The sequence below is a fragment of the Lagenorhynchus albirostris genome, chromosome 5 (genome assembly GCF_949774975.1).
Source record: "Lagenorhynchus albirostris chromosome 5, mLagAlb1.1, whole genome shotgun sequence".
NCBI classification, from domain to species: Eukaryota; Metazoa; Chordata; class Mammalia; order Artiodactyla; family Delphinidae; genus Lagenorhynchus; species Lagenorhynchus albirostris.
Window position 1 is genome coordinate 141,901,645 of NC_083099.1, and position 20,375 is coordinate 141,922,019.

Sequence of the window (20,375 nt, forward strand, 5' to 3'; positions counted from 1 at the left end):
CGCCACCTCCAAACATCATTACACATTCTTATGTAAGGCATCGGGGACACAAATATTCAGTCCACAGCACCATTCATTGAGGTGTTTTTTTTCTAAATTTCAAATTATTATTTTTTCTCTAGACATGCCATTTGTTTCTTTCTCAAATATACCTGATCAGTCCCTATACTGTCCAGTTATTTGTCATCTTTATTATTTCACTTTATTACTTTAAAATGTTTCATAAGTATTTATTGTGTACCTGCCCTATGACAGTGTAACACTGGCAGCTTCCGGTGATCTAATTCTGTTGCTGGTTGTCACTGCCAAATCTCACCCAGGGGGCCTGCCTCCTCACGTGTTCACTGTGAGCCCTTGGCTTGATCTGCTGGAATCATAAGCAACTATATTTGGGGTGCTTTCAAACAGAGGGGACTATTGTCTGATTCAATTGTGAGCCTTGGGTGACATGGATTTGAAACTGCGTATTGGGGGCCCCAAGACCACCCCCAGGTTGGGTGGTTTGCTAGGACTCACAGGACGCATGGACATGATACACCGCAGTGAAAGGATACAAAGCAAATGCAGCAGAGGGGAAATGTGCATGAGGTGAGACCCAGCGGAAGCAGGAGCAAGCTTCCTGGTGGAGCCATGTTCCTTCAGCCCTGAGCGTGACAGCACAGCACACGTCACACCTACCAGGGGTGCTCATTAGTGGCTTGATGCCAGTTGTTCTACTGGGAGCTGGTCATGTGGCACCTTCTGCCTGGCATACCAAAATTCCAGACTCTCCGAAGGACACCAGGTATTCAGCATAAACCGTATTGTTTGTATAAACAGCTGAGGCACAGGGAGACGCTCTGGCCCTTGCACACTTCCTAAGGAGGGCAGGCTGGCTGCGGTCACGCTTTTCTGCACAGCCCGGCTGCCCCGCCCCACAGTCCCAGCTCCCCCACCTTGTCACTGCCCAAGGCTCAGCATCCCCGAGAGTGATGCCAGGGGCGCCCACCCTCAGGCAAGCCAGCTCTCTCCAGCTCACGAGATTTTTTCCTTCTTGGGGGTGAGCTGGAGAGGGGGCTTGGAAAATCCCCCTATTTCTTACGGGTCTGGTAATTCATCAGAAAGTGCGTACTATCAAGAATCCAAGTGCTTCCCGGCAGGAAATCTCAGAGCATCCAATTCATCACGCATCAGAAATAAAAGTGTTTCAGAATTATTTTTTAAAAGAATTTAAAAAAAAAACCCAGTAAGAATTCCTGATCTCAGGTATCAGGCTAAAAAGTAAACATAAAGTTGGGAGGTGATCACCCACTGCGTCATAACTTCTCTAACAGAAAGTCTGGAAGCCCAAGTTCCGTCTCTATCTGGGGAATCCGGCCTCTCAGCAGCTCGCATGGTTGCTGGCCTTGCTCTTCCTGTAATCGGGGTCGATTTATCCACTAGGCACAGGGTTTAGAGTCCATGGTACTTTTAGGGGACCACAAAAGTGTTTTTATGGGGACCACAAAAATTTTTTAATTTCTTTGAAAAGCAGAAGGAAAAAAATGAGGTTTTAGCGCTGAAGAAAATGTTTTAACTCACTTCAGCCAGTTATATTTTTCTTTTTTAATGAAAATGATATTATATTTCAAATATAAAATATAATTTTTAATCTATATGTTTCTATGGAAGAAAGGTTCTCCCGAAGTGTCTAGGGTCAACAAAAGTTATAATGTGTCCCTGTCTTCAATGTATTAAAAAAATCACTTATTGGGAACATACTATATTCCTAGTATTGACACTGGAAATATGGTTATTTCAAAAAAAAATTTCCAAGTTGTATACATTGTAAGACTGTTCCAGAGCTCTGGTAACTCTTTCAACTGTAACTCTTTGGACCAATCAAAGTAAGTTTGCAGGGAAAGAGCTTCAGCTCGTGAATTGTGTAAACATTTCCTTAGTGGCTAGCTACAGCCATTTCCAACTATTCAGTGCAACAAATCAGGAGAAGTTCCCTGGGTGTTTCTAACATTCTATGGGTGTGTAGGTGGCTAGAAACAGAGCTCAACTCTTCTTAGAGACCCAACAGCGCTTGATGAAAATGATTTTATTTTAAATGAGAGGGCTATTCAAGGCTATTTTGTACTTTAAGTTCTTTTACGTTGCTAAAAAACAGACAAAAATAACATCAAATGTTACAAACTATTCAGTAATCCATCTTTGGTCTTTGATTTTGTGAACAGAAACAGGTTCTTTTTTTGAGGGGGGTGGGCACACCACGTGGCATGTGGGATCTTAGTTCTCCATTCCCCGACCAGGGATCGAACCTGCGCCCCCTGCAGTGGAAGCGTGTGATTTAACCACTGGACCGCCAGGGAGGTCCCAGAAATGGTTTCTTGATAAGCTCTTTGAACTAAACTTGGAGACCCAACTTGAATGCCTGTGAACACCTACTTTTCATCACTGAGACCATTAGAACCAAATCTCTGCTTCCTTACACGCCAAATTTCTGTTTCGAGGGGAACAAATTAAGGTGTCATCCGGATGTGTTTATCACATGAGGGAGAAGAATAGGTCTGGCGTGCTTGCCATTTTAATTACTTATCACCTCTGCCACCAAAAACACTGAGGATTAAAAGGGACGGCTCTTCCCTCAGCCAGCAAGTTCCAGGTCCCCTGGCCTCCTCCTATAGAGGACACCTTGCCACCCAGTTATCTGCTGACCTGGGCAGGACAAAGCGTCTAACTGTGGGTTGTGACCCATTACCAGGTTAGGAAATTCACATAATGGGTTGTGACCTAGGTTTTTCACTATAAATGAACAAAACAGAGGCAGATTTACTGTGTGGCTAATGAAGCTTGGCTCCAGGGCCCCTCACTTGTGCAGGCCACCTCGTAAACTATCTTACTGTGGCAAATTGTATAAAAGTGCGACCAGGCACATACTGATCACAAGAGAGAGGTCTGTCTGTTTCCACCCTGACAACCCCTCCGCCATCATTTCTTTTGCGATAGTTGGTGTTGAGGTGAACATAGGCTTTTTGAGACCTGACTGAAAGGTCAGCTGAGGAGGGGACAAGTTTAGTTTGGATTTACTGAGATGTATATGTGATTTTTCGGTCCAGTTGGAGAAAATTTCATTTATGAGCTGCTTAGAATTTGGAAGAATTTCTCAGACACACAGTGCTAGACACTTTAGGACATGTTAGCTAAGCTATTAATAATAAAATAACTAGTCTCAGTTCCCCTTCTGACCAAGATGGAGTAACAGGACTGCATTTACCATCCTGTATGAAACAACTGAATTCCAGACAAAACATATGAAAGAACGATTTTCCAAACATTGATCATCAGGCAACGAAGAACAGTGACCACTGAGGGATGAGAAAAACATGAGGCAAAGCAGCATCTCTCTGACTCAGGAGCTGGGGCCATGAGTCCAGGGAAGACATGGTGGCTGGGGTTCAAGGGGAGATGACCAGAGAGGAGAAGGCTGCCCAGAGAGGCCACTTGACTCTTCAGTGCATACAGATCAACACACGTGAGGAAACTTCTGACGCCAGAAAAGAGCCACCCAAACATATTAGAGGGGACAATCCCAGAACTCATGCTGCTTTAAATAATTCATGGGACATTGGCTAGAAGGGGTGTATCTGCCTCAGCAGTGGAGCAAAATTAGCCCTAGATTAAATGCCACTTGGATCCCACTTAACATGGTTTAAAAACAAAACCTAAATGGATAGAGCTGTTTCCAAGTAAGCTAATTGTGTCCCCCAAACAAAGTTCTAGCATATTTATAGGAATACAAAAATACCCAGCACCCAACAAGGTAAAATTCACAATGTCTTCCATCCAACAAAAAATTACCAGATATGCCAAGAGGCAGAAAACTGTTACCCAGAATGAGAAGAAAAAGAAGTAAATTGAAACCAAACCAGAAATGGAACAGATGATAGAATTAGTACACAAGGACATTAAAAAGTTGTTATAACTGTATTCCATATGTTCAAGAAGCTGGAGGAAAGATTGAAAATGTTAAGTAGAGACGTACAAGATAAGATCCAAATCAAATTTCTAGAGATGAAAACTACACCAGATGGTTAATGGCAGATTAGACACTGCAGAAAAAAAAGATTAGTAAACTAGAAGCACAGCAATAGAAACCATCCAAAATGAAACAGAAAGAACAAAAAGGAAAATTTTAATAAAGCAACAGTGAACTCTGGAACAATTTCAAGTGGTCTAATAAATGTGTAATTGGAGCTGTGGAAGGAGAGAGGAGAGAGGGCAGGAAAGGAAAAAATATTTAAAGAAATAACGGCTGAAAATTTTCCAAATCTGATAAGAACTATAAACTCAAACACCTAAGAAATTAAACAAGCCCAAGTGTGCATGGGCATACACACACACACACACACACACACACACACACACACACACACACACACACACGATAAAAGTACACCATGGTGTGTCATAATCAGATTGCATAAAATTGGTAACAAAGAGAAGAGGAACCGAGATGGTGGAGTAGAAGGACGTGCTCTCACTCCCTCTTGTGAGAACACCAGAATCACAACTAGCTGCTGGACAATCATCGACAGGAGGACACTGGAACTCACTGAAAAAGATACCCCACATCCAAAGACAAAGGAGAAGCCACAATGAGACGGTAGGAGGGGCGCAATCACAGTAAAATCAAAACCCATAACTGCTGGGTGGCTGACTCACAGACTGGCGAACACTTATACCACAGAAGTCCACCCACTGGAGTGAAGATTCTGAGTCCCACGTCAGGCTTGCGAACCTGGGGGGGCCAGCAACGGGAGGAGGAATTCCTGGAGAATCAGACTTTGAAGCCTAGTGGGAATTGATTGCAGGACTTCGACAGGACTGGGGGAAACAGAGACTCCACTCTTGGAGGGCACACACAAAGTAGTGTGTGCATCGGGACCCAGGGGAAGGAGCAGTGACCCCAGGGGAGACTAAACCAGACCTACCTGCTAGTGTTGGAGGGTCTCCTGCAGAGGCGGGGGGTGGCTGTGGCTCACTGTGGGGACAAGGACACTGGTAGCAGAAGTTCTGGGAAGTACTCCTTGGCGTGAGCCCTCCCAGAGTCTGTCATTAGCCCCACCAAAGAGCCCAGGTAGGCTCCAGTGTTGGGTTGCCTCAGGCCAAACAACCAACTGGGGAGGGAACACAGCCCCACCCATCAACAGTCAAGCAGATTAAAGTTTTACTGAGCTCTGCCCACCATAGCAACAGCCAGCTCTACCCACCACCAGTCCCTCCCATCAGGAAACTTACACAAGCCTCTTAGATAGCCTCATCCACCAGAGGGCAGACAGCAGAAGCAAGAAGAACTACAATCCTGCAGCCTGTGGAACAAAAACCACATTCACAGAAACACAGACAAGATGAAAAGGCAGAGGGCTATGTACCAGATGAAGGAACAAGATAAAACCCCAGAAAAACAACTAAATGAAGTGAAGATAGGCAACCTTCCAGAAAAAGAATTCAGAATAATGATAGTGAAGATGATCCAGGACCTTGGAAAAAGAATGGAGGCAAAGATCGAGAAGATGCAAGAAATGTTTAACAAAGACCTAGAAGAATTAAAGAACAAACAAACAGAGATGAACAATACAATAACTGAAATGAAAACTACACTAGAAGGAATCAATAGCAGAATAACTGAGGCAGAAGAATGGATAAGTGACCTGGAAGACAGAATGGTGGAATTCACTGCTGTGGAACAGAATAAAGAAAAAAGAATGCAAAGAAACGAAGACAGTCTAAGAGACCTCTGGGACAGCATTAAATGCAACAACATTTGCATTATAGGGATCCCAGTAGGAGAAGAGAGAGAGAAAGGACCAGAGAAAATATTTGAAGACATTATAGTCGAAAACTTCCCTAACCTGGGAAAGGAAATAGCCACCCAAGTCCAGGAAGCGCCGCGAGTCCCATACAGGATAAACCCAAGGAGAAACATGCCGAGACACATAGTAATCAAATTGGCAAAAATTAAAGACAAAGAAAAATTATTGAAGGCAACAAGGGAAAAATGACAAATAACATACAAGGGAACTCCCATAAGGTTAACAGCTGATTTCTCAGCAAAAACACTACAAGGCAGAAGGGAGTGGTATGATATACTTAAAGTGATGAAAGGGAAGAAACTACAACCAAGATTACTCTACCCGACAAGGATCTCATTCAGATTCGATGGAGAAATCAAAAGCTTTACAGACAAGCAAAAGCTAAGAGAATTCAGCACCACCAAACCAGCTCTACAACAAATGCTAAAGGAACTTCTCTAAGTGGGAAACACAAGAGAAGAAAAGGACCTACAAAAACAAACCCAAAACAATTAAGAAAATGGTCATAGGAACATACATATCAATAATTACCTTAAACACGAATGGATTAAATGCTCCAAAAGACACAGGCTTGCTGAACGGATACAAAAACAAGACCCATATATATGCTGTCTACAAGAGACCCACTTCAGACCTAGGGACACATACAGACTGAAAGTGAAGGGATGGAAAAAGATATTCCATGCAAATGGAAATCAAAAGAAAGCTGGAGTAGCAATACTCATATCAGATAAAATAGACTTTAAAATAAAGAATGTTACAAGAGACAAGGAAGGACACTACATAATGATCAAGGGATGAATCCAAGAAGAAGATATAACAATTATAAATATATATGCACCCAACAGAGGAGCACCTCAATACAAAAGGCAACTGCTAACAGCTATAAAAGAGGAAATCGACAGTAACACAATAATAATGGGGGACTTTAACACCTCACTGACACCAATGGACAGATCAGCCAAACATAAAATTACTAAGGAAACACATGCTTTAAATGACACAATAGACCAAATAGATTTAATTGATATCTATATGACATTCCATCCAAAAACAGCAGATTACACTTTCTTCTCAAGTGCACATGGAACATTCTCCAGGATAGATCGCATCTTCAGTCACAAATCAAGCCTCCGTAAATTTAAGAAAATTGAAATCATATCAAGCATCTTTTCTGACCACAACACTATGAGATTAGAAATGAATTACAGGGAAAAAGAAACCGGAAAAAACCTCACAAACACATGGAAGCTAAACAAAACGTTACTAAATAACCAAGAGATCACTGAAGAAATCAAAGAGGAAATCAAAAAATACCTAGACGCAAATGACAATGAAAACATGACGATCCAAAACCTATTTGATGCAACAAAAGCAGTTCTAAGAGGGAATTTTATAGCTATACAAGCCTACCTCAAGAAACAAGAAAAATCTCAAATAAACAATCTAACCTTACACCTAAAGGAACCAGAGAAACAAGAACAAACAAAACCCAAAGTTAGCAGAAGGAATGAAATCATAAAGATCAGAGCAGAAATAAATGAAATAGAAACAAAGAAAACAATAGCAAAGATCAACAAAACCAAAAGCTGGTTCTTTGAGAAGATAAACAAAAATGATCAACCATTAGCCAGACTCACCAAGAAAAAAAGGCAGAAGACTCAAATCAATAGAATTAGAAATGAAAAAGGAGAAGTTAGAACGGACACTGCAGAAATACAAAGCCTCCTAAGAGACTACTACAAGCAACTCTGCCAACAAAATGGACAACCTGGAAGAAAAGGACAAATTATTAGAAAGGTATAACCTTCCAAGACTGAACCAGGAAGAAATAGAAAATATGAACAGACCATTCACAAGTAATGAAATTGAAACTGTGATTAAAAATCTTCCAACAAACAGAAGTCCAGGACCAGGTGGCTTTTGAATTCTATCAAACATTTAGAGAAGAGTTAACACCCATCCTTCTCAAACTGTTCCAAAAAATTGCAGAGGAAGGAACACTCCCAAACTCATTCTACAAGGCCACCATCACCCTGATACCAAAACCAGACAAGGATGTCACAAAAAAAGAAAATTACAGACAAGTATCACTGATGAATATAGATGCAAAAATCCTCAACAAAATACTAGCAAACAGAATCCAACAACACATTAAAAGGATCATACACCATGATCAAGTGGGATTTATCCCAGGGATGCAAGGATTCTTCAATATATGCAAATCCATGCAATACACCATATTAACAAACTGAAGAATAAAAACCATGTGATCATCTCAATAGATGCAGAAAAAGCTTTTGACAAAATTCAACACCCATTTATGATAAAAAGTCTCCAGAAAGTGGGTACAGAGGGAGCCTACCTCAACATAATAAAGGCCATATACAACAAACCCACAGCAAACATCATTATCAATGGTGAAAAACTGAAAGCATTTCCTCTAAGATCAGGAACAAGACAAGGATGTCCACTCTCACCACTTGCATTCCTATACGCTATACGTATAGGATCTCTTGCATTCCTATATGTTAATGATGAAAAATCTTAAAAGAGGAATTAAGGAAACACTCCCATTTACCACTGCAAAAAAAGAATAAAATACCTAGGAATAAACCTACCTGGGGTGACAAAAGACCTGTATGCAGAAAATTATAAGACACTGATGAAAGAAATTATAGATGTACCAACAGATACCATGTTCTTGGATTGGAAGAATGAATATTGTGAAAATGACTATACTACCCAAAGCAATCTACAGATTCAATGCAATCCATATCAAATTACCAATGGCATTTTTTACAGAACTAGAGCAAAAAATCTTAAAATTTGTATGGAGACACAAAAGACCCCGAATATCCAAAGTGGTCTTGAAGGAAAAACACAGAGGTGGAGGAATCAGACTCCCTGACTTCAGACTATACTACAAAGCGACAGTAATCAAGACAGTATGGTACTGGCACAAAAACAGACACATAGATCCATGGAGCAGGATAGAAAGCCCAGAGATAAACCCACACACCTATGGTCAACTAATCTATGGTAAAGGAGGCAAGGATATATAATGGAGAAAAGACAGTCTCTTCAATAAGTGGTGCTGGGAAAACTGGACAGCTACATGTAAAAGAATGAAATTAGTCTTCTCTTTGTTTTCTTAAGAGTTGGATAGGACAGAGAGGGGGAAGATGGCAGAAGAGTAAGACGCGGAGATCACCTTCCTCCCCACAGATACACCAGAAATACATCTACACGTGGAACAACTCCTACAGAACACCTACTGAATGCTGGCAGAAGACCTCAGACCTCCCAAAAGGCAAGAAACCCCCCACGTACCTGGGTAGGGCAAAAGAAAAAACAGAGACAAAAGAATAGGGACGGGACCTTCACCAGTGGGAGGGAGCCATGAAGGAGGAAAGGTTTCCACACACTAGGCGCCCCTTCGTGGGCGGAAACCGCGGGTGGCGAAGGGGGGAAGCTTCGGAGCTGCGGAGGAGAGCGCAGCCACAGGGGTGCGGAGAGCAAAGCGGGGAGATTCCCGCACAGAGGATCGGTGCCGACCGGCACGCACCAGGCCGACCGGCACGCACCAGGCCGAGAGGCTTGTCTGCTCACCCGCCGGGGCGGGCGGGGCCTGGAGTTGAGGCACGGGCTTTGGTCGGAGCGCAGGGAGAGGACTGGGGTTGGCGGCGTGAGCACAGCCTGTAGGGGGCTAGTGCGCCACGGCTGGCCGGGATGCAGTCCGGGAAAAATCTGGACCTGCCGAAGAGGCAAGAGACTTTTTTTTCCCTCTTTGTTTCCTGGTGCACGAGGAGAGGGGATTAAGAGCGCTGATTAAAGGAGCTCCAGAGACGGGTGCGAGCCGCGGCTAAAAGCGCGGACCCCAGAGACGGGCATGAGTTGCTAAGGCTGCTGCTGCCGCCCCCAAGAAGCCTGTGTGCGAGCACAGGTCACCATCCACACCTCCCTTCCGGGAGCCTGTGCAGCCCGCCACCGCCAGGGTCCCGGGATCCAGGGACAACTCCTCCGGAGAACGCACGGTGCGCCTCAGGCTGGTGCAACGTTACGGCGGCCTCTGCCGCCGCAGGCTCACCCCACACTCCGTGCCCCTCCCTCCTTCCGGCCTCAGTGCGCCAGAGCCCCCGAATCAGCGGCTCCTTTAACCCCATCCTGTCTGAGCGAAGAACAGACGCCCTCCGGCGACCTACCTGCAGAGGCGGGGCCAAATCCAAAGCTGAGCCCCTGGGAGCTGTGAGAACAATGAAGAGAAAGGGAAATCTCTCCCAGCAGCCTCAGGAGCAGTGGATTAAAGCTCCACAATCAACTTGATGTACCTGCATCTGTGGAATACATGAATAGACAATGAATCATCCCAAACTGCGGAGGTGGACTTTGAGAGCAAGATTTATTATTTTTCCCCCTTTTCCAATTTTTGTGAGTGTGTATGTGTATGCTTCTGTGTGAGATTTTGTCTGTATAGCTTTGCTTCCAGCATTTGTCCTAGGGTTCTATCCGTCCATTTTTGTTTTTTTTCTTTAAAAAAATTTTTTTTCTTAATAATTATTTTTTATTTTAATAATTTTATTTTATTTTTATCTCCTTCCTTCCTTCCTTCCTTCCTTCCTTCCTCCCTCCCTCCCTCCCTCCCTTCCTTCCTTCTTTTTCTCCCTTTTATTCTGAGCTGTGTGGATGAAAGACTCTTGGTGCTGCAGCCAGGAGTCAGTGCTGTGCCTCTGAGGTGGGGGAGCCAACTTCAGGACGCTGGTCCACAAGAGACCTCCCAGCTGCACATAATATCAAATGGCGAAAATCTCCCAGAGATCTCCATCTCAACACCAGCACCCAGCTTCACTCAACAACCAGCAAGCTACAGTGCTGGACACCCTATGCCAAAGAACTAGTAAGACAGGAACACAACCCCACCCATTAGCAGAGAGGCTGCCTAAAATCATAGTAAGTCCACAGACACCCCAAAACACACCACCAGACATGGACCTGCCCACCAGAAAGACAAGATCCAGCCTCATCCACCAGAACACAGGCACTAGTCCCCTTGACCAGGAAGCCTACACAACCCACTGAACCACCTTTAGCCACTGCGGACAGACACCAAAAACAACGGGAACTACGAACATGCAGCCTGCAAAAAGGAGACCCCAAACACAGTAAGATAAGCAAAATGAGAAGACAGAAAAACACACAGCACATGAAGGAGCAAGATAAAAACCCACCAGACCTAACAAATGAAGAGGAAATAGGCAGCCTACCTGAAAAAGAATTCAGAGTAATGATAGTAAAGATGATCCAAAATCTTGGAAATACAATAGAGAAAATGCAAGAAACATTTAAAAAGGACCAAGAAGAACTAAAGATGAAACAAGCAATGATGAACAACACAATAAATGAAATGAAAAATACTCTAGATGGGATCAATAGCAGAATAACTGAGGCAGAAGAACGGATAAGTGACCTGGAAGATAAAATAGTGTAAATAACTACTACAGAGCAGAATAAAGAAAAAAGAATGAAAATAACTGAGGACAGTCTCAGAGACCTCTGGGACAACATTAAACACACCAACATTCAGATTATAGGGGTACCAGAAGAAGAAGAGAAAAAGAAAGGGACTGAGAAAATATTTGAAGAGATTATAGTTGAAAACTTCCCTACTATGGGGAAGGAAATGGTTAATCAAGTCCAGGAAGCACAGGGAGTACCATACAGGATAAATCCAAGGAGAAACACGCCAAGACACATAATAGTCAAAGTGTCAAAAATTAAATACAAAGAAAACATATTAAAAGCAGCAAGGGAAAAATAACACACAAGGGAGTCCCCATAAGGTTAACAGCTGATCATTCAGCAGAAACTCTGCAAGCCAGAAGGGACTGGCAGGACATATTTAAAGTGATGAAGGAGAGAAACCTACAACCAAGATTACGCTACCCATCAAGGATCTCATTCAGATTTGATGGAGAAATTAAAACCTTTACAGACAAGCAAAAGCTGAGAGAGTTCAGCACCACAAAACCAGCTTTACAACAAATGCTAAAGGAACTTCTTTAGGCAAGAAACACAAGAGAAGGAAAAGACCTACAATAACAAACCCAAAACAATTGAGAAAATGGGAATAGGAACATAAATATTGATAATTACCTTAAATGTAAATGGATTAAATGCTCCCACCAAAAGACATAGACTGGCTGAATGGATACAAAAACAAGACCCGTATATATGCTGTCTACAAGAGAACCACTTCAGACCTAGAGACACATACAGACAGAAAGTAAGGGGATGGAAAAAGATATTCCATGCAAATGGAAACCAAAAGAAAGCTGGAGTAGCAATTCTCATATCAGACAAAATAGACTTTAAAATAAAGACTATTAGAGGAGACAAAGAAGGACACTACATAATGATCAAGGGATCGATCTAAAAAGAAGATAAAACAATTGTAAATATTTACGTACCCAACATAGGAGCACCTCAACACATAAGGCAAATACTAACAGCCATAAAAGGGGAAATCAACAGTAACACATTCATAGTAGGGGACTTTAACACCCGCTTTCACCCATGGACAGATCATCCAAAATGAAAATAAATAAGGAAACACAAGCTTTAAATGATATATTAAACAAGAAGGACTTAATTGATATTTATAGGACATTCCATCCAAAAACAACAGAATACACATTTTTCTCAAGTGTTCATGGAACATTCTCCAGGATAGATCATATCTTGGGTCACAAATCAAGGCTTGGTAAATTTAAGAAAATTGAAATTGTATCAAGTATCTTTTCCGACCACAACGCTATGAGACTAGATACCAATTACAGGAAAAGATCTGTAAAAATAAAAACACATGGAGGCTAAACAATACACTACTTAATAACGAAGTGATCACTGAAGAAATCAAAGAGGAAATCAAAGAATACCTAGAAACAAATGACAATGACGACACGACGACCCAAAACCTATGGGATGCAGCAAAAGCAGTTCTAAGAGGGAAGTTTATAGCAATACAGTCCTACCTTAAGAAACAGGAAACATCTCGAATAAACAACCTAACCTTGCACCTAAAGCAATTAGAGAAAGAAGAACAAAAAACCTCCAAAGTTAGCAGAAGGGAAGAAATCATAAAGATCAGATCAGAAATAAATGAAAAAGAGATGAAGGAAACAATAGCAAAGATCAATAAAACTAAAAGCTGGTTCTTTGAGAAGATAAACAAAATTGATAAACCATTAGCCAGACTCATCAAGAAAAAAAGGGAGAAGACTCAGACCAATAGAATTAGAAACGAAAAAGGAGAAGTAGCAACTGACACTGCAGAAATATAAAAGATCATGAGAGATTACTACAAGCAACTCTATGCCAATAAAATGGACAACCTGGAAGAAATGGACAAATTCTTAGAAATGCACACCGTGCCAAGACTGAATCAGGAAGAAACAGAAAATATTAACAGACCAATCACAAGCACTGAAATCGAAACTGTGATTAAAAATCTTCCAACAAACAAAAGCCCAGAACCAGATGGCTTCACAGGCAAATTCTATCAAACATTTAGAGAAGAGCTAACACCTATCCTTCTCAAACTCTTCCAAAATATAGCAGAGGGAGGAACACTCCCAAACTCATTCTACGAGGCCACCATCACCCTGACACCAAAACCAGACAAGGATGTCACAAAGAAAGAAAACTACAGGCCAATATCACTGATGAACATAGATGCAAAAATCCCCAACAAAATACTAGCAAACAGAACCCAACAGCACATTAAAAGGATCATACACCATGATCAAGTGGGGTTTATTCCAGGAATGCAAGGACTCTTCAATATACGCAAATCAATCAACGTGATACACCATAGTAACAAATTGAAGGAGAAAAACCATATGATCATCTCAATAGATGCAGAGAAAGCTTTCAACAAAATTCAACACCCATTTATGATAAAAACCCTGCAGAAAGTAGGCATAGAGGGAACTTTCCTCAACATAATAAAGGCCATATATGACAAACCCACAGCCAACATCGTCCTCAATGGTGAAAAACTGAAAGCATTTCCACTAAGATCAGGAAAAAGACAAGGTTGCCCACTCTCACCACTCTTATTCAACATAGTTTTGGAAGTTTTAGCCACAGCAATCAGAGAAGAAAAGGAAATAAAAGGAATCCAAATTGGAAAAGAAGAAGTAAAGCTGTCACTGTTTGCAGATGACATGATACTATACATAGAGAATCCTAAAGATGCTACCAGAAAACTATTAGAGCTAATGAATGAATTTGGTAAAGTAGCAGGATACAAAATTAATGCACAGAAATCTCTTGCATTCCTATACACTAATGATGAAAAATCTGAAAGTGAAATCAAGAAAGCACTCCCATTTACCATTGCAACAAAAAGAATAAAACATCTAGGAATAAACCTACCTAAGGAGACAAAAGACCTGTATGCAGAAAATTATAAGACACTGATGAAAGAAATTAAAGATGATACAAATAGATGGAGAGATATACCATATTATCGGAATGGAAGAATCAACATTGTGAAAATGACTCTACTACCCAAAGCAATCTACAGATTCAGTGCAATCCCTAGCAAACTACCACTGGCATTTTTCACAGAACTAGAACAAAGAATTTCACAATTTGTATGGAAACACAAAAGACCCCGAATAGCCAAAGCAATCTTGAGAATGAAAAACGGAGCTAGAGGAATCAGGCTCCCTGACTTCAGACTATACTACAAAGCTACAGTAATCAAGACAGTATGGTACTGGCACAAAAATAGAAATATAGATCAATGGAACAGGATAGAAAGCCCAGGGATAAACCCACGCACATATGGTCACCTTATCTTTGATAAAGGAGGCAGGAATGTACAGTGGAGAAAGGACAGCCTCTTCAATAAGTGGTGCTGGGAAAACTGGACAGGTACATGTAAAAGTATGAGATTAGAACACTCCCTAACACCATACACAAAAATAAGCTCAAAATGGATTAAAGACCTAAATGTAAGACCAGAAACTATCAAACTCTTAGAGGAAAACATAGGCAGAACACTCTATGACATAAATCACAGCAAGATCCTTTTTGACCCACCTCCTAGAGAAATGGAAATAAAAACAAAAAATAAACAAATGGGACCTAATGAAACTACAAAGCTTTTGCACAGCAAAGGAAACTGTAAACAAGACGAAAAGACAACCCTCAGAATGGGAGAAAATATTTGCAAACGAATCAACGGACAAAGGATTAATCTCCAAAATATATAAACAGCTCATGCAGCTCAATATTAAAGAAAGAAACAACCCAATGCAAAAATGGGCAGAAGACCTAAATAGACATTTCTCCAAAGAAGACATACAGATGGCCAAGAAGCACATGAAAGGATGTTCAACATCACTAATTATTAGAGAAATGCAAATCAAAACTACAGTGAGTTATCACCTCACATCACTTAGAATGGGCATCATCAGAATATCTACAAACAACAAATGCTGGAGAGGGTGTGGAGAAAAGGGAACCCTGTTGCAGTGTTGGTGGGAATGTAAACTGATACAGCCACTACGGAGAACAGTATGGAGGTTCCTTAAAAAACTAAAAATAGAATTACCATATGATCCAGCAATCCCACTACTGGGTATATACCCAGAGAAAACCATAATTCAAAAAGACACATGCACCCCAATGTTCATTGCAGCACTCTTTACAATAGCCAGGTCGTGGAAGCAACCTAAATGCCCATCGACAGACGAATGGATAAAGAAGATGTTGTACATATATAGAATGGAATATTACTCAGCCATACAAAGGAAAGAAATTGAGTCATTTGTTGAGACTTGGATGGATCTAGAGACTGTCATACAGAGTGAAGTAAGTCAGAAAGTGAAAAACAAATATCGTATATTAACGCATATATGTGGAACTTAGAAAAATGGTACAGATGAACCGGTTCGCAGGGCAGAAGTTGAGACACAGATGAGAACAAACGTATGGACACCAAGGGGGGAAAGCCGCGGGGGGTGGGGTGGGGATGGTGGTGTGCTGAATTGGTGATTGGGATTAACATGTATACACTGATATGTATGATGATGTGTTTTATACATAAAATTGATGACTAATAAGAACATGCTGTATAAAAAAATAAAATAAAATTCAAAAATTAGAAAAAACACTAGAAAAACTTATACTAAACTTTCTTTGGAGTATTTGTATGGAAATATGTTAATATAAATGTTTCAGACATTACATGAAATTCCTAAAAATCTTATGTGTTCTGGTATAACGTTATAAGTCATAATTCTAGTTATTACTTTAAAATGTATATCTCAGAAATAACTAAATTTCCTTGTCAATTGCATTATTATGAACTTTCTTCAAATCTTTAACCGTGGTCATTTTTAAGTCTTTTGTCATTTACAGACAGTTCTGGGTGTACTCTGATGCTTTTGCAAAAATGTTTCTATAAAAGGGTTTCATCTTCAAGGAATTCATGGAAAAGACTCTGACAAGTACAGGTTTCTAGTAACTGACTATACTGCTGAACTGAATGAATAAGCCTTTTCAGAACTGTAATGGAAAACTGATGCATTCATAAAATTGCTAACAAACGATCAAGATGAAAAAAAATTAATTACATGGGACTGAGTGAGCTGATGAGGATGATTATAATTTTTGTGACTTTCTGTTTGAATAAAAAAAATGTGATGTAAATTTATGTAAAAAGAACTTAATGTAAAACAATGCCACTCTTCTCACACACAAAAAAATTTGGTAACAAAGAGAAAAACTTAAAAGCAAAACTGGTATATTATGTATATGAGAACAAAGATAAGGAAAGCAGATTTCTCACTGGAAATAATTCAAGGTAGAAACAGCAAAGCAATATCTTTAAAATGGGAAAAAAAACCCTATCCATTCTAGAATTCTATACCCAGCAAAACAATCTTTCAAAATTGGCAAAATACAACCTATAATGGAAAAGAATTTTAAAAAAAGAATATATACATATATATGTATAACAGAATCACTTTGCTGTACACCTGAAAGAAACACAATATTGTAAATCAAATATATTTCAATAAAAAATAAACAAAATTGACAAAATAAAGATTTTTCTAGACAAGCTGAAATAATTTAGTACCAGTAGACCTTTTCTACAAGAAATATTAATGTTAATGTCCTTCAGGCAGAAGGACAATGATACCATATGGAAACTTGGATCTGCAGGTGAAATGAAGGGCTCAAGGCATGGAAACTTATATGGGCAAATATAAAGACTTTGTTTCTTATTAATTAAATTCCTTTAAAAATTTAATTGACTATTTAAAGCAAAATAATGACAATATATTGTGGGACTAACGACATACACAGACATGAAATGTATGACAACCAAGCACAAAGACTGAGAAGCATATACTGTCAATTCTTATATCACCCATAAGGTAAGGTAATTAAAAAATCATTAACGAAATCATAAAAACTCAGTTAATCCAAAAAAAGAAAACAGGGAACACAGAATAGGTGAAATAATTAGAAAATGAATAATAAGATGGTCGATTTAAATGCAACCAGATCAGTAATCACCTTAAATATAAATGATCTAAATACCCTGATTAAAAGACAGCAGATGTCAGATTGGATTTAAAAAATCAGTACCCAAATACATGCCTACAGGAAATATGCTTTAAATATAATGACACAAATAGGTTACAAGTAGAAGGACGGAAAAAAAAATACCACGCTCAAATTAGTCAAAAGAAAGCTGGAGTAGTTATATTAATACAAATAAAGGAGGTTTCACAGTAGATAAAGAAGGTCATTTTAAAAATGTTAAAGGGGTCAATTAATCAACCTTGTACATTTATGCACCTAATATCATAGTGTTAAACTACATGATATAAAAACTGATAGAACTGAAAGGAAAAAGAAACAATTATAGTCCTCCCTCCCTCCCTCCCTCCTTCCTTCCTCCCTTCCTTCCTTCCTCCTTTCCTTCCCTCCATCCTTCTCTCCTCTGTTAAAAGCCATAAGGTAGATCCCCACGTGGACGGCAGTCAGCCTGAGTGTGGAAAGCAGGCCCAAGGGGAGCTGGAGATTGGCTACATGGCAGGGAAACTGAGGTAATGGGAGCTGAGTTTCTCACCGTCACAGAGGAGAGATACAAACCTGGAGAGGCAGCCAAAGAATACATCGTGTGGTGTTGGACTGGAATTGAAGCTATGGATGTGAACTCATAGATTTCTGAATATGTCAATAGGTCTACAGGATTCCCAGATAAATTCAGATGTGTGTGTGTTTCTCCCCTTTAAGCCCGTCCGCAGAAGGGCCTGGGAGCCTCCACACGTTAGTTAGAATCAGCATGCTTAACGCCCAGATCCTGGTCTTCAAACACCATTCTCCACTGAAAGGAATCAGACTCCCCAGGCTCCGGCAGAGAAGGAATGAGATGGGTCTGGAACACCTTGATGTGTCAGGAAGTGAGAAGATACTCAAGGAATGAAGGGGGCATGCCAAAGGTCAGAGAAGCCAGTGTAACGCTCCCACTGGCTAAATCTAGGATAATCTGAGCATGAAAATGAAAACAAAAATGGCGGCAACTAATTATAACCCATTGAATAGAACAGGAATCCATGAATCCACAAGACATAAACAAGTAAATGAACAAATTAATGTCTTGCAGTAGAAAGCCCACAGATAAATGAAGAAAGAATGAAGGTTTGAGAAAATCTCCCTTTGGAAACAATTGTAAAAATAATTCAGGCAAGACACAGAAACATCAACAGATGGCTAAAGTTAGTGGGTGAAACTGAGATGAATAATGGGATGTTACACAGTCTCAGAACGTCTCCCTGCAAAATATTAACAACAAAGGGGAAAAACATAATGAAGAAACCTGGTAGAAAAGATCTCAGTCGAATGATTAAAATTAACACCACCAGTAACAGGACAAACAGGCGTCGCACGCCACCCATAGGCTGACATGGAAAGAACACGGCCTCTGTGACATTCCGGTACAAAAATGCATGACATGGCCTCATCATGAGAAAACACCAGACAAACTCCAGTTGAGGGAATCTACAGGATGACTGGTCCACAATCTTCAAAATGATCAAGGCCATAAAAGTCAAAGACAGACTGAGGAATATTCCAGAGTGAGGGAGACCAGAGAGGACTGGGGTATCTGAGAAGGGGGCGGGGGAGCAGGGGACAGGAAGGGAAAGTCAAAAATAATATGGGAGGGCTTCCCTGGCGGCGCAGTGGTCGAGAGTCCGCCTGCCGATGCAGGGGACACGGGTTCGTGCCCCGGTCCGGGAAGATCCCACGTGCCGCGGAGCGGCTGGGTCCGTGAGCCATGGCCGCTGAGCCTGCGCGTCCGGAGCCTGTGCTCCGCAGCGGGAGAGGCCACAGCAGTGCGAGGCCCGCGTACCGCAAAATAAATAAATAAAAATAATATGGGAGGAAAACGAGCCTGTTGCTATTTTACAAACTCTCAGACACACGTGTGCCTGCTTCACATGCAGTGAGAGCACCTGCATCAGTTATTCCTACATCACCAGGAAGAGCTATCGATTAGCTACTGCTACTCCTAGGTTTACTGATGAACTTACCAGGCAACTGGCCACACCGGCGTGACCTAACGGGCACTTTAGCCGTGATGGGCCACACACCCAGAACTGCGAGAGCAGCACAAGGGTGATGCGTCTGCACAGTTCAAGGGGCTCGTTAACCTAAGACCTGCTAATTGAACATTTCCATTCCTCCTTGGGCTTACTGAGAACCACGGAAAAATTAAAATACACTCTGGGTCTCTTATTAAGTAGCTGAATCAAAATATTCTGGGAAATATATGCAGAAGTATTCAGGAAGTCTCCTAATATTAGCTGAAAATCATCAGTCTGGTTGTCTTTCATCTCAGACAAGATTTTGTTGCTGCATTTATGTATCAAATACTTAATAGATCCCTTCCCTTGCCTGGCCCTGGAGATGAGGATGGATAATAACAGCCCCTGCCCTCGGGCCCCTCCCAGCCTCGTGGCATAAACCATACATGGTTAGACGGAGGTGGCAAGGGGAATGGCAGGACCATGTCAGGGTCTTATGGGAACACTTAGGAGGACGAGTACTTTGGGCTGGAGTGAAGAGTGGGTGGATAGGGGAAGGAAGTATTTTCTGGAAGAAATGATGCCAACCGCAGTAAGTGGGACCTAAGACATACAGCTGGCTGAAAAGCAGGTTTGCATTACTGTGAGGTCAACAAACGGACCCAGGCACCCTAATGCAGTGGGTAGGGGCTGATGGCCGATCACGATAGCCAAGTTCACGCTACAGCAGGGCTACACCAGGCTTTATTTTTAAAGTGCTTCTGTGACAACATGGGGAATATTTTCCCCAGACAAATGCCGTGTAGGAGGAATACCTGCCACTCAACTTCCACCGTTCACAGAGCCAAGATCTGGCCTCTGGCTGGGGAAGTATTCCATGTTGGAGACATGGTTTTGTCACCACAAGCGTTTGCTGTCTTGG

General features: G+C 41.2%; 1 protein-coding gene across 1 annotated transcript in view; it reads right to left on the bottom strand.

Moving 5' to 3' along the window:
• The window catches only part of ZBTB21 (zinc finger and BTB domain containing 21), a 42,999-nt gene that overhangs the window by 2,778 nt on the left and 19,846 nt on the right, over positions 1-20,375 (bottom strand). The gene's annotated exons all lie outside the window — the stretch shown is intronic.